Genomic DNA, 14,232 nt, shown 5'->3' with positions numbered 1-14,232 from the left:
TCAACCACCAAGAGATAAACTAATGTCAACATTCAACTTTAGCACTTCTCCCTCCCCATTAATGGAGAGCATTCTTCATGCCTCCAGTTAGCTCCTTCCAACTGACAAAGATGCCCTCATTTCAGGTTCACTATCATGTGTCTTATTGCTTGAACAGTCCTTTATTTCTTGCCTTTAAATATCTTTATGTGGTTGGCCATTATAGATCATTTCCTGGAAGGACTATCATTGCTAGATGCAATTGCATCTAGCAAAGATAGTCTAGTAGTCCTTAGCCCTGTCTGCAAGTTAAAATTGCCTAGGGAGCTTTAATCAATCAATCAGACAAGCAAAACAAACAAGCCACAGATTGCCAGGCTGTACCACAGGTCAATTATATCAGAATCCCTGTGAATGGAGTCCAGACAATGTTACATGTGAAAATTTCTCAGCTGCTTTTCAACTTGCAATGGGAACCACTGCTTTATGTATGAGCATTTTTCACGGCCTTTTTAACATTTGACTTTATTTATTTATTTTTTTTAAACTTTTTTTAACATTTATTTATTTTTGAGACAGAGAGAGAGCATGAACAGGGGATGGTCAGAGAGAGAGGGAGACACAGAATCTGAAACAGGCTCCAGGCTCTGAGCTGTCAGCACAGAGCCCGACGCGGGGCTCGAACTCACGGACCGCGAGATCATGACCTGAGCCGAAGTCGGCCACTTAACCGACTGAGCCACCCAGGCGCCCCTTAACATTTGACTTTAGATGAGGTTAACTATTTCTGTTTCTGTGTACCTTTCCTCTCAGGGTTTCTTTGTCCAAATCTGTATATAGTTTCTATTTTTTAGAGTATGGTAGAAAAATATTGCACCGCTCAATTCAATCCTCAAAAAGCCTCAGCAGAGCAAATCTAATCTACTACCCATGGCATCTCTTTCTTCATCAAATAGGCAGAATGAGGCATCACAAAATAGCTCCAAAATACTATGCCTCTGTTGATCTTTTCATTCCTCTGTCTACTTTCCTGTGACCTTTGTCGCCTGATTTCAAGTCCTAATTTTATTCAAAACTCTCACCATATGAATTCAATACATGAAAAGAAACATATTTCGCTGGTCCGTGTGGAGACTTTAGAAAAAATGTTGGGGGGCGGAGGAGGAACAACTTCTTCATGGATATTTAGGTCAGTCACAGAATATATGGCAAAGAAGCTATTTGCTGAACCACTCAATTCCTATTAAGACTTAAATATTTATGTGCATATGTATATATGTATATATACATGTAGATCTGAAATTAAATATGACAACCACTTATCTAAACACAGCTCTAGAGAATGAGGCACAATAATTTAACTGGATGATTTCAACATAAAAAAAGACTCAACCTTTTTTTAAGCATAATTTCTCAACAGAAAAATCACCTGATCAATTTCAAATAGTGGTAGAATAGTCTGAATTCACCTGTTCTAGGATTTACTTTCTGAATCTTGGCATCCTAATTTCATCTCACAGCCTTTCCTAAGGTTACCATAAAGTATCCTTATAGCGGTATGGAACAAAGATTGCAAGCCCCAGACTTTGCATAGTGGTTTTTAGTCTTGAGTTCATTTTAAATCATGTGGTGTACTTTAAAAAGAATCTCTCTGACCTCAGCCACAGCAATTTCTTACTTGACACATCTCCAAAAGCAAAGGAATTAAAAGCAAAATTGAACTACTGGGACCTCATGAAGATAAAAAGCTTCTGCGCTGCAAAGGAAACAATCAACAAAACTAAAAGGCAACCAACAGAATGGGAAAAGATATTTGCAAACGACATGATCAGACAAAGGAGTAGTATCCAAAATCTATGAAGAACTCACCAAACTCCACACCCGAAAAACAAATAATCCAGTGAAGAAATGGGGAGAAAACATGAATAGAAACTTCTCTAAAGAAGACATCCAGATGGCCAACAGGCACATGAAAAGATGCTCAATGTCGCTCCTCATCAGGGAAATACAAATCAAAACCACACTCAGATATCACCTCACTCCAGTCAGAGTGGCCAAAATGAACAAATCAGGAGACTATAGATGCTGGAGAGGATGTGGAGAAACGGGAACCCTCTTGCACTGTTGGTGGGAATGCAAACTAGTGCAGCTGCTCTGGAAAACAGTGTGGGGGTTCCTCAAAAAATTAAAAATAGACCTACCCTATGACCCAGCAATAGCACTGCTAGGAATTTACCCAAGGGATACAGGAGTGCTGATGCATAGGGGCACTTGTACCCCAATGTTTATAGCAGCACTTTCAGCAATAGCCAAATTATGGAAAGAGCCTAAATGTCCATCAACTGATGAATGGATAAAGAAATTGTGGTTTATATACACAATGGAGTACTACATGGCAATGAGAAAGAATGAAATATGGCCTTTTGTAGCAACATGGATGGAACTGGAGAGTGTTATGCTAAGTGAAATAAGTCATAGGGAGAAAGACAGATACCATATGTTTTCACTCTTACGTGGATCCTGAGAAACTTAACAGAAGACCATGGGAAAGGGGAGGGAAAAAAAAGTTAGAGAGGGAGGAAGCCAAACCATAGGAGACTCTTAAAAACTGAGAATAAACTGAGGGTTGATGGGGAGTGGGAGGGAGGAGAGGGTGGGTGATGGGCATTGAGGAGGGCACCTGTTGGGAGAAGCACTGGGTGTTGTATTTGTATTTATTTGACAATAAATTCCATATTAAAAAAAATAAATAAAAAGAATATTTGGACATCACCATAAATTAAATGAGAAAATAAGAAACACTGGAACCAGTGCATTAGCATTTAATGTTTGTTTGTTTTTTGCATTTTAGCTATTTTTTTTAATTTCCTTCTACTATTCAGATGTGTCTCTAGGACAAAGTCAATTAAAATGTTAAATTGCTGTGAACAAGGCATGTATTCCAAGACATACTTTTTTTTTTTTTTTCATATAAGTAACTCACACAAGTGCTTGCCAAAGTCACTGGGAAGATTTAGATGCTAAAAGAGACCATCTCAATATTTTTAAAATTATTTTTAATGTTTATTTACTTTTGAGAGGCAGAGGTGGAGGGCAAAGAGAGAGGGAGACACAGAATTCAAAGCAGGCTCCAGGCTCTCAGCTGTCAGCACTGAGGCCCTTGCAGGGCTCGGACTCCAGAACAATGAGATCATGACCTGAGCTGAAGTTGGATGCTTAACCAACTGAGCCACCCAGGCGCCCCCATATCAATATATTCTTAATGGAGGGTAGAAGATCATAAATAAACTTCCATAATTATAGCCCAGCTAGCCTGGATACATAAAGCTGAAATCATCTTTTCCCGAAGATGGCTAGAAGCAGCAGAAACAATTATGAAGAAAAACATCAGTAAAACTGAGCAGCTCTCATCATCACTGCTAGAAAAGCCAACTTGATTTCAATTCTCATAACTATTACAAAGGCTGGCCAGCCAGTACAGGGTTACAAGAGGTATGCGAAACATCTCTTCAAAAGATTAAGATAAAACTGATACCGCTTTAACTGAGTTTCATGGACAAGTAATAAAAATACTTTAAAATACTTCAAGTTTACAGTTAAAAACAAGAAAAAAAGCTAAGATGCCAACGAAGCAACACATTTCATGTATTCCATGTTCTTGCTCATTTCTAAGAAAAAGTCTTTAGAAAAATGATTTCAAAGTAAATAAAGAAGCTGTCTCAGGGACAAAACATTTAGATTTAATGTTTTTGGAATATGTGTGCAATTTATCCAAACTTAAATGTTGTTATATTTCTACAACTTTCTTATGTACATACTGCATACCATTAAAATTTAAATATTTTAGCTGTATTTATGTCAGTATTATAGGACAAGAGTGTAGGAGGCTTATGAAACTTATTAAGTAAGGGACTACTGCTCACAGGTTGACCTATCCGATAATACCTTCAAAAAGGACACTTGATCTACAGATATAATCTATATTAGTTGTTATAAATATTGTATCCCAGACTAATGGAGGAATGCAATTCTATGATCTAGTGATTAATTTCATTCAACTTGTTCATGGGTTGGGATTAGAAGAAGCTATATAATTTTTTTCCTCAGTAGATAACCACTGGAATTTTATTTCATTCAGTAAGAATCTCCATTGTTCTCAAAGGCTTTTACTTAAATATAATATACAGAAAAAATACATAAATCATAACTATGTAAATACACATTGTTTTGCAATTGTGCTTGCAATTACTTACAACCTAGAAGCTCTGCTTATGCCCTTTTAATACCCACCGCTCCCACCCCCATCATCCTCAGGAATAATCTAACTACAACTTTTAAAAGAATGGAATAGCTTTGTCTGCTTTTTGTGCGTTAAAAATAAAATTGTTAAAAAATGTTGTACAATATGATGTGTTTTCTTTTGTTCAACATTAAGGTTGTGAGAGTCACCACAATTATTGTCTATAATATGTAGATTTTAAATGTTCATTGCTATGTAGTTTTCAAATGAGTGAATTACCAAAATTTCCATATTTATTTATTTTATTTACTGTATTTATTCATTTTACTGTGGATGGATGTGGCATAATTTTTAAAATAAATTAAATCAAGTCAGCATGGAGATACTCAGTATCTCAGGTTTTTTTTAACTTTCTTTTTTTAAATTTTAACTTGTTTTATTTTTTATTTATTTTTTTTAAATTTACGTCCAAATTAGTAAGCATATAGTGCAACAATGATTTCAGGAGTAGATTCCTTAGTGCCCCTTATGCATTTAGCCCATCCCCCCCTCCCACAACCCCACCCGTAACCCTCAGTTTGTTCTCTATATTTATGAATCTCTTCTGTTTTGTCCCCCTTCCTGTTTTTATATTATTTTTGTTTCCCTTCCCTTATGTTCATCTGTTTTGTCTCTTAAAGTCCCCATAAGAGTGAAGTCGTATGATTTTTGTCTTTCTCTGACTAATTTCACTTAGCCTAATATCCTCCAGTTCCATCCACGTAGTTGTAAATGGCAAGATTTCATTCTTTTTTGATTGTTGAGTAATATTCCATTATATATATATATATATATATATATATATATATATATATATATATATATATCACATCTTCTTTATCCATTCATTCACCGATGGACATTTGGACTCTTTCCATACTTTGGCTATTGTTGATAGTGTTGCTGTAAATATGGGGGTGCATGTGTCCCTTTGAAACAGCACACCTTCATCCTGTGGATAAATGCCTAGTACTGCAATTGCTGGGTCGTAGGGTAGTTTTGTTTTTAGTTTTTTAAGGAACCTTCATACTGTTTTCCAGAGTGGCTGCACCAGCTTGCATTCCCATATAATAAGTCAGTTTTGATACTAACAAGTTGTTGGTGATTTTAAGTAGCCAAGAAGGGCTATTGAAAGTTGGGTGGTACATTCTATTCTGGTGCCAGAGTGACCTCAGCTTTCAGATAATTACCTAATTTGTTTTGAGTACTAGCCCACTGTGAGCTAATGTGCTCTGCTAAATCCAGTAATGTGAGTGATACTAAATTGGAATGTTTATTCTCAGAAATTTTACATTGAATTTTCTTCATGTTGCCTACTCTTTCTCTCAGTCTTCTTCTTTCCAGGTTAAGATTAAGCTGGGAGAATATATTTTTTAATATGAAATTTATTGTCAAATTGGTTTCCATACAATACCCAGTGCTCATCCCAAAAGGTGCCCTCCTCAATACCCATCACCCACCCTCCTCTCCCTCCCACCCCCCATCAACCCTCACTTTGTTCTCAGTTTTTAAGAGTCTCTTATGCTTTGGCTCTCTCCCTCTCTAACGTCTTTTTTTTTTTTTTTTTTTTTTTTTCTCCTCACCTGCTTTTTTCCCTTATAGCTTCTATGGGAAATGGCGGCCAGTCTAGGAGCTACTCCACATAAAGCCACCAGAGAAAATGTGCTACCAGACATATTCTTGCTGCTTCACACTGAAATGCATCCAACAAAAGTGAGCACTTAAAACCACTTAGACATTCATTTATGTATCCTTCACCAATTATCTTTTCCAACCACACAATTACTACTGCAAGTATTTCATTCTACAATGAAATGTAGCCCAAAATTAACACTCCTGAGAAAATGGCCCTGCCTTTGATTTTACAGAAAACAACCAAAGCCATTAGAACACCTATAACTTCTTTTTAAGTAGCTTATTTGTATCTACAACATGCTTTTCCTCTGTATTCCTTGTGCCAATAGAAGAGCTGATTCTCCCTTTGTTTAAATCCTTTTTCTTTACTGACACTCTGGAGTCCTCATCTCTTTATTTATTCAAGGAATCTGAATGCAAAACATGTGTTTGTGTGTATGTGTGTGTATACTTATATACACTATAATATACTTATATACATATATATACACACACGTACATATATATATATATATACACACACACACACATATATATAGTTTTGTCTTCATCTCATTCTCCAGTTTTAGTCACTATGTTGAATCAAGGTTAAAATACTTTAATAATTCTCAAATTTAAATGTCAGAATGGCTAACATTAACAACACAGGAAACAACAGACATTGGGAAGGATGTGGAGAGAGGGGAACCCTTCTTACACTGTTCATGGGAATACAAAGTGGTGCAGCCACTCTGCAAAACAGGATGGAGGTTCCTCAAAAAGTTAAAAATAGAACTACTCTATGATCCAGAAATTGCACTAAGAGGTATTTACCCAAAGAATACACAAACACCGATTCAAAGGGATACATGCACCCTAATGTTTATAGAAGCATTATCAACAATAGCCAAAGTATGGAAAGCGTCCAAATGTCCATCAACTGATGAATGGATAAAGAAGAAATGGTGTGTGTGCACACGGGAATATTACTTAGCCATAAAAAATGAAATCTTGTCATTTGTAACAATGTGGGTGGAGCTAGAGTGTATTACAGTAAGTGAAATAAGTCAGTCAGAGAAGGATACATATGGTTTCACTCACATGCGGAATTTAAGAAACAAAACAGATGAACAATGGGGGAGGGAAGGAGAGGCAAACCATAAGAGACTCTAAACTATGGAGAAGAAACTGAGGGTTGATGGAAGGGAGGTGGGTGGGGGATGGGTTAAATGGGTGGGGGGTACCGAGGTGGGCACTTGTAATGAACACAAGGTATTATATATAAGTGATGAATCACTAAATCCGAAATGTAAAACTAGTATTACACTGTATGTTAACTAACTGTAATTTGAATAAAAACTTGGAAGAAAAAAAATAAAATTTCAATGAAAGTAAAAATACAAAATACATATCCAAAAGAAAGCTTACAAAAGCCAGTGCAAGATAGTTATCTTGTAACCTGTTTCTTTGTAACTTCTTAGAGATAGTTGATAATCTTTTGCTTTTATAATATTAGAGAAATTTAATGAATATGTATAGATGCAGATGTTAGAAAACTACTGCTGCAATGGGAATCACATATATTAGACAACTAATTTGTTCTTTTACTGTCAACTTAAATGACGTTATTTTAGAAGATGATGCAACTATATACATTCAATTAATGATTAGTTTATAAAAAAGGAAAATAAACTTACATGATTTGATTAAAAAGAAAAAACAATTCTTTCTCTTAGTCACTTCAGCCAGGGATCCCACTCTTTCCAAGTGTTCAGAGTCAAACTTTTAAAAATAGCTGTCTAAACGTTTAGCTTTTATATCCTCACTTCTTAGTTTCCCAATCAGCAAACAATTCCAATTTACCACTTCCCTGAAAATTCTGTCACAGAACAAATTAGTAAGTCCAGCATTCACTAAGTAGCTTTAATGAAATGTCATAAATATTTCTGAAATTCATCTGATTTTCACCACCCCACTCCCACAGCCTTTGTCTGGGCTACAATTAGTTTTCATCCAGAAAATTCCCACAGTTGGACTCTTTCATCATTAGGCTAGCTCACCGTCAAACTGTTATCCACAAGGCAGTGAAAGGGGATTTCCAATAATGCAAATCTAACAGGTCTCCCCTTTTTAAGGATTCACTCAACCCCTATTTCCTTTAAATGAAGTTATCAAACCTTAAACATGTTAAACAAGGTCCTGCAAGATCTATCTGGAGGACTTCTCTAGCCTTAACTCTTACCCTTCCCCTTTTGCACACTATGCATTGGCTACAATAAATATTTTCAGTGCTTTGTGAATACAATGTATGTTATTTCCATTAAGGTTCACTCCTCCCTTTCTCTTCTAGTATGCAAGTGCCTATTGGTAGCCTCCACTCCTCTGTAGTAAATATGAGTTAAATATCATATTCTAAAAGCATTCTTCCTTGATTATTCAAACTATTTTGTTCTGTGTTCAAAGATTCCTATATTTTCTCTCTCGTCATTTTAAGTACATTTTATTGTCACTATTTTTCTAATGGCCATTTTTTTCTATGAACTACAAACTCTTTGAAAGCAAAAGTGACACTATCTTTTCTCTAGTATATCCCAACAGCTACTACAATTACTGAAATCTAATATACATTTCCTAATGAAAGAGAGGAAAACAGACATGCACAAGGGCTGAGGTCTAGGCAGAGAATGTGCCCAGCTCTGGAATCCACCTCCCACAAAGGTTTTCTGCTCTTTATCACCTGAGAGGTAAAGAATGTCTGGATGGGGAAAAAGCCAGGTCAGGAGAGTCAAGGTTACTCCTGCCGGAGTCTTTCACATCCCTGCACCTGCAGCCTCCCCAGGCTTCCTCTTCTAGGCAACTTTTCTCAGTGTAGCCTCGGAACACCTTGCATCAGAATCATATAAAATACTTGTCAAAATTCAGAATCTCTGACCTCACTACCTTCCAAATCAGACTCTTTGAACAGGACCCTCAAATCTGGATTTTAAACAAAATTTTTGGGTGATAATTATGTACTCCAGCATTAGACCAAAAAAAAAAAAATAAATGAATAAAAGGATGCTTATTAAATTTTCTGACCTTAAATTACAAGTTATAGGAAAAAGAAATGGCTTCCACTTAGTTTGAAAAGAAATGGTGTCCTCAAAGTGGCCAGGATTTTGTAAACTTTCGGAGGAATCCCTTAAGGGTAAAGTAATTGAGGATTACAGTGAATTCTTAAAGACTGCAGCAGCATTACAAAGAGTAGAGTGAAGAAAGATGAGAAAAAAAAGAAAGTGGAAGAATGAGTCAGAGGAGAAGAAATAAAAGTATGAGCAACTGTTGAGCATTAGGATTATTTTGTCCTAAGTGTTCTGTTTTATTTCCCCAATTCAGATATATATGTTATTAATATTAAGTTACTATTAACTATATTATAAATTATAACATATATATTTTATATATCATCTTACCTCCATGGAATTATATTTCTTTAGCTTTTACCTGGCCCTTGACTAGCTTTCTTGGATTTAGGCACTTTTATTTTTTTTTTTTTTTAAGTTTATTTATTTATTTATTTATTGAGAGAGAGAGACAGAGAGAGAGATAGCATGAGCAGAGGAGGAGCATACAGAGAGGGATAGAATCCCAAGCAGAGAGAATCTGTGCAGAGCACGATTTGGGGCTCAATCCCACGAACCATGGGACCATGATCAAGAGTTGGCCTCATAACCAACAAAGCCACCCAGGTGCCCTCACTTATAATTTATAAAGCTAAATGAGTTGACAATTTTTTCATCATATTTACATTTTACTTATTATCAATATGAATCCCAAATATATGTGCTATATAAATTTTTCTGAAGGTCTATAAACCAAAGATGTTGGGAATATAATTTTTTTCATAGTTTTTCATACCACTAGCAGCAGCCTTTAGTGCCTACACATAAGACTGACCTTGCACAGAGAGAACATAAACAAAATTAGGTGACTACTCAAGAAAGCACTTCTTTCCAGTCATTATGGCTTCTAAAGATCAGCATTTAAGAAGTTCCCACTAATTTCCTCAGGTCATTTCACTAAGTCAACTTCATATTTTAACATGGCATAATCACAAAATAATACAAAGTTTTATTCTTTCCTATTTTCAATGGAAGGGGTAAGAGTAGGTGAGCAGTGAATTTTCTAAAGGGAGACAAAAACATTAGACTTTAGGCTTGTGTATTCTATTCGTTCCCAGAACACCAAATGGGAGAGAGCTGAGGGGAGGGCAAAGCTCTCTCCCTGGTGGTGACTCCTGAGCACAGAGGGAAAAATGAAGTGACTCATGCTTTGAGCCAGATGATGAATGCCTGAGGTGAAAACCTCTCTGCTTGGTATTTATTTTCCATCCTTTATGCTGATCTTAAAATTTTTCCAGTTCATGTTCTCCTTAGGACATTCACAGGTGCTGAAATTACTGCAATAGGAAGTCTTCACTATTCTTGAGAAATCAATCTTTCGACTACAGAGAATACTGGCCAGTTATAAATATGAGCATATTAATGCAATCAGAGTAACTCAAAAGAAATCTAAAAGTGAGAAATGAAATTATTAGATTTTATATGACCTTTCCTTCAACTAATCATAGGGAAATGTTTGTGAGAATGTCTGTACATAACTCCAACACCTATGCAAATTCACAACGTAGAAAGAAAATTCTGAACTCTTCTCAGAATTCTTCAGTGTTTTAAAAGCTTTTGTAATCCTGTATATATATATATTGTATATATATATATTATATATATATATATACACACATATATATGTGTGTGTGTGTGTATGTATGTATGTATGTATGTATGTATGTATGTATGTATATTTGCAGTTACTCAGGTGTTTATAAAATGTAGGTCAAATTTTTGACCTGAATTTTCTAGCAAAGCATCCCTATATTCAAGTGAACTTATTTAAGTAATTAACTTTTAAAATTACCTTTTATTAGGATTACTATACACACCTGCACTCTATCTACCTCTCTATCTCTCTCTCTATCATCTATCTATCTATCTATCTATCTTTCTACATACATACACACACACACACACACACACACACACACACACACACACACACACAAGCATACTGAAATCCTAGTCCCAAATGTATTCTTTGTTAACATTTTCGTGTTTAAACTTTCAGTTTTTTATTAAAATGCTTTCCATCCTTTAAACTTGTGACTGCATTTTAACTCTATTTAGAAACTTGCTTTAAAATATTCATTTCCAAATTTTATACATTTTAACTATTCTTTTAAAATTAAAAAAAAAATTAAAATTTAAAACCTTCAAAGTCCATCCCATATTATAATTTATTTAATCAATCCCCTTATATTAGAAAATTTTATTCTTTGCAATTTCTATACACTTTTCTATAATAGATATATTTATACATAAATTTGGGGAAAGGTTTTCAGTCATTTTCTTAGAATAATTCATTGAAAACTATTTGACACATTATACTAAGTTGTCCCTTAAAATTTAACTTCAGAGCACCTGGGAGGCTCAGTCAGTTAAGGGTCTGACTTCAGCTCAGGTCATGATCTCGTGGTTCATGGGCTTGAGCCCCTTGTTGGGCACTGTGCTGACAGCTCAGGGCCTGGAGCCTGCTTTGGATTCTGTGTCTCCCATTCTCTCTGCCCCTCCCCTGCTCATACTCTGTCTCTTTCTCTCTTTCAAAAATAAATAAACATTTAAAAAGATGTAACTTCAATCTGTATTCACAGCATAACCGTAGATTTCCTTCTAGGCACTAAAATTATAAAAAGTATACACACACAACTCACACACAATTCTTGCTACATTGCTGAAATTTTGTCTTTCTGTAAAAGCACTATTTTAATTTTTATATGTTTACATATCAGTAATATAAACCATATCCTCATTTTTCTCTTTATTTCTACTTTTATGTGAAATACAGATTAAAAATTTTCACCATTACCTACTCAGAAGTTTCCAGACATTCATTCAAATTCTTTGTTTGTCTTTGAGTTGTATCTAATTATTTCCTAAACATAATTTTTCTATTTTATGTAAATAAATCTATGGATCTTCCCCCTCTTTGGCTTGACCTTTAAAATGTTCTTTCCCCCTGGAAGCTGCATTGGTGTTAAATAAGTAACTAATAATTCTATTTATGTTTTCTGCTAATTCTTTTGTTTATGATTTGGTGCAGGGCAGGAGCTGTGAGAGAATGCAGTTAGAAATGCCATTATCTGAAAGTACTTATAGGTAAACACTGATCACCATTGGCATTAGCATAATCCTTTCTAATGGAATAGATTCAGATATTTACAGAAATGTCACATCTTGTGGGGGGGGGGGGCAGGGAGCACACAACAACCAAAGAAGTTAGATTTGAGGGAAGGTCAATACAACTCTCAGAATAGCTGCCATCATATAAAAAACAAGTCTAATAGACTTAGTTATTTAGACATAGCAAAAGGATTAAGGATCCACAGGGGTTGGTGGTTCTAAATTACAGTATGGGAGCAACCATTTAACCTCTCTTTTCTCATCTTACTTTGGCAAACGTATGTACCAGGCAAAAAATATCAGGAGTTAGAAATGGACTCAGTACAGTGTTAGGAATCCAAGAACTTAGTTATGGTAACCAAAAATAGGTACTGTTCTATTTTCAATGTTCATAAAAGTAGCTAAGCTATCCCTGAATTTATTAGGCATCTAAGAAGATGCCTGTATTAGTCAGGATTATCCAAGGAAATAGAACCAATAAGGTGTGTGTGTGTGCGTGTCTGTGTGTGTGCATGTATGTATGTGTATGTGTGTAGAAAGACAGAGAGAGAGAAATTATAAAAAAATAGCTTACATGATTATGAAGGCCAACAAATCCCAAAACCTGCAGTATACAGGCTGAAGAACCAGGAGAGCTGATGGTATAGTTCTAGTCCAAAGGCCAAAAGGCTGAAGACACAGGAACAACGGACTTTTTGAGTCTGAAATCAAGATAAAAAACAACATCCAATTCAAGTATTCTGTGCAAGGAAGGAAAATATGTAAACAGAGTAAATGTCAAGTTCAGTAAGGACAAAACCATGCCCATTCCATGATGGAAGTGGTCCAATATACTTGAACTGCCACCAGGTAGCTGGTTGATCACTGTAAAGAATGATGCCATATTGAGGACTCGTTGATCTCTCTCTGTAGATTGAACACTTGGCAGTAGCCATATCCAGGCTGAGCTTGGTGAGTGAAAGTTAAGCCCATGCATAACCTTCATCCCCGCCACAGTGGACACTTTATTCATGAGCTTAGTGACTGATGACAAGGGTTGGTTAGGATGAGGCTGACTGATTTCCATCAAATGGGTCATCCTATTGACTTATTAAAATTGTCCTCTTGAAGTCACCCTTTGGTGAACATTTACATAGGACACAACTGTCTTCATGTTTCTTGCCCATTAATAGAGGCCTACTAACATCCTCTTTCTCAAATTTCCTAATCAACAATTTTCTAGTCGTGTTCTGACCAAGTCTCAAAACAAAACCATTGACCACAGCACATGAATCAGTATGTAATTGCACATCTGGCCATTTCTCCTTCTAAGCAGAGTGAACAACCAGTGACACATTTCCTATGTAAAAATGGCATTAAAAAATACGGCTTTGAGTACCTAAATCATAGTAAGTTTCACACAGAGGCTTATTATACAACAATCAAAATAGTTTTGTAAGTACTTATATTATAAAGTATTTTTGTAAATGTGTTTGTGTGTATATATATATATATACACACACATATATATATGAATATATATACATACACAATTTGTGTATGTATATATATTCATATATATATGTGTGTGTATATATATATATATATATATATATATACACACAATTTGATCTATCAATACCATTTATACTTCAGTGTTTCCTATCACTTTCTTCAAAAATTGTAGTAATGATGTAATTAAAAATCAGAAAATTAAAAAATAACAACAACAATCATTCCATCAATCCAATATCCTCCTTCATTTCTTCCCTTTCTCCCTCCTAAATTCACACCCAAACTTCTTAAATGTATTTTACATACTGCATCTATAACACCTTCCAGGTACTCTCCATCCTAGAGCAATTTGGCCTCTACCAACAAGACGTCTCTGAAATTTTTCTCTCCATGAACACCAATAACTTCTTGCCATTAAATATGCAAAAACAATGTTTAACTTACTTGACCTCTCAATAGGATTCTATACTTTATGAACTGCCTCTTCTTGAAACTCTGTATTTCTATGAAATAGAAAACTCCTTATTCTCTATGAAAGTATATTTGCCTGATTTTCTCCCTACGTCTCTTCTCAATTTCACTTCAGGTAACTTA

The 14,232-nt window shown here is 35.3% G+C and overlaps 1 long non-coding RNA gene across 1 annotated transcript in view; it reads right to left on the bottom strand.

Annotated features, from left to right (window-relative positions):
• The window catches only part of LOC122227273, a 114,165-nt gene extending 101,320 nt beyond the window's left edge, over window positions 1-12,845 (bottom strand). Inside the window, exon 1 of the long non-coding RNA XR_006205950.1 lies at window positions 12,719-12,845. This is a non-coding gene — a long non-coding RNA (uncharacterized LOC122227273). The remainder of the gene's footprint in view (window positions 1-12,718) is intronic.
• Window positions 12,846-14,232: the final 1,387 nt, after the last annotated feature.

The sequence above is a fragment of the Panthera leo genome, chromosome C1, assembly GCF_018350215.1.
Source record: "Panthera leo isolate Ple1 chromosome C1, P.leo_Ple1_pat1.1, whole genome shotgun sequence".
Lineage (NCBI taxonomy): Eukaryota > Metazoa > Chordata > Mammalia > Carnivora > Felidae > Panthera > Panthera leo.
The sequence above is the reverse complement of the archived record's forward strand: the minus strand, read 5'-3'. Positions and strand labels throughout refer to the sequence as shown.